Source organism: Austrofundulus limnaeus, unplaced genomic scaffold, assembly GCF_001266775.1.
Source record: "Austrofundulus limnaeus strain Quisiro unplaced genomic scaffold, Austrofundulus_limnaeus-1.0 Scaffold396, whole genome shotgun sequence".
NCBI classification, from domain to species: Eukaryota; Metazoa; Chordata; class Actinopteri; order Cyprinodontiformes; family Rivulidae; genus Austrofundulus; species Austrofundulus limnaeus.
In genome coordinates, this window is record NW_013952798.1 from 38,524 (window position 1) to 40,373 (window position 1,850).

At 35.9% G+C, this 1,850-nt stretch overlaps 1 protein-coding gene across 1 annotated transcript in view; it reads left to right on the forward strand.

Moving 5' to 3' along the window:
• Positions 1–1,850, forward strand: part of abcc10 (ATP-binding cassette, sub-family C (CFTR/MRP), member 10) — a gene marked incomplete in the record, with an annotated part of 48,960 nt that overhangs the window by 9,220 nt on the left and 37,890 nt on the right.

Below are 1,850 nucleotides of genomic sequence, written 5' to 3' on the forward strand. Positions count from 1 at the left end.
TTCTTTAAAATAGGTACATTCAAAATGTTTAAAAATAAACTACAAAAATTAATTTGATAAAGTGCAAATTAAATCATAGTTGTATCTCAAATGTATTTGATAATGTTCTTCTTCTACATATTAAAAAAGTTGTTAAACATCTGAGTGGTGGACTACTGCTACTAGTGGTGAGAAAGTGTTTTGCACCTTATTTTAAATCAATGCGGTCCCACAACCCTCTGTGGCCCAAAGGTAAAATCTGTTGTTCTTGTGGGCCACGGCGCACAGGTTAAGAATCTCTGCTTTATGAGGTAACTGTTATTAAAGAGATTAAGATTAATTAGCTTTCTGACTACTATATTGCTTTTTCTCAATTGACACTTTGGGCTCATAAAGCCATAAACAGTAACAATATTTTTGTTGAGGCTCTAAACCAGGGGTGCCCAAACATTTTTCCCCGAGGGGGCCAAAATGAAAATCTATCCAGGGCTGCGGGCCAAATGCAGTAATATAATACATGAAATACAAATACKTTTTAAGTAAAGTCCTTTATTTTTGACGATTAAGCTATGCAATGACCCTCTTTTGTTTTAGTCTGTGCACTTGGAGAGAAAGTAGCAAAGGCTCATGGGACATATCATAAATTGATAAAATATGAGTTTTTTTTACCTTAAATCTGATCTAAATATTTCTTGTCATTTCATGTTTCATGTTTAATCCTAATAAATCAAAGATAAAGTCAGCACCATAAATGAAAACCMTCACTGCAGCCCTTTTATATAYTCATTTMACCAATGGAAATACTGTGTTRCTACATAGGATAACAGGTTACAACCTTGTYACTTTGGCAGCTGTTGGTGGGCCAAATCAAATGGCTTGGCAGGCCAAATTTGGCTCGCGGGTCCCACTTTGGGCTCCTCTGTTTTAAACATTACATGAAATCAGTTGGTTTGAATAGTTTATAACCACAAAATTGAAATGATCTTGAGTAGTGATTTTCACTGGAGCAGCAGAGGAAAGAGCACTTTGAAAAGAAAATTGGATCAAATCAACCAGTCTGCTCAAAAAGCGTACAAATTTGCCAATGGCAGACTTTAGATGTGACATMATGTCTGCCTCAGCCACTAACTGTGGGTGAACCACTTTTATACTTGGCTCTGTTCTTCATGAGCATCATGGGGTCTGTTTCAAAGGATATTTTGGACATCTTGAAGTGGGGTTCTTAAGAGCAGGTAATTTCATTTCTGCTCTTTGAACAGCCTCATTTAAAAGAAAATCGATTTGTACACATTCAGACTACCTGTTAGCTCCTCAGTCCTTTTAGATTTTAACTCTAAGCTACAAACAGTGTTTTACATTATTATTCAGTATCACATTACACAGTTAATTAGAAGGGTATTTGTAGCCAGTGACATCAGCTAACTCATCTTATCTAACTTCCAGTGCAGCTTATAGGAATGGCAGGTATATTTTTTCTGAAATAACTGCAAATTCATGTCGGTGTAAACGTTTAAATTATAATGTTTGCAAGAACAACTATAAAACTTTGTAGATGACTGTTGTTTTAATTTGACTGCAAAATCAGTTTAAAAGTGCGTCACTGGCCCCGTATTAATGAACAATCAGTAGTTTGTCTGAGCAGACCCACTCACAGAGCTGCTTGTTGTCTTAACTTCTAAGCTCTATGAAAAAACATTAAGAACCGCTAAAGAAGTTTGGAGGTTGGAGATTCAGATCCACTTTGGTCTTGAGCTCATTTCGACTTTCAGCTCATCAATCCTGTCAGACTTAAACTCTGTTTCCTAAAACTGACGCAGATCAAGAAACTATTTACAACAGTAGTAGTAGTAGTAGTAGTAGTAGTAGTAGTA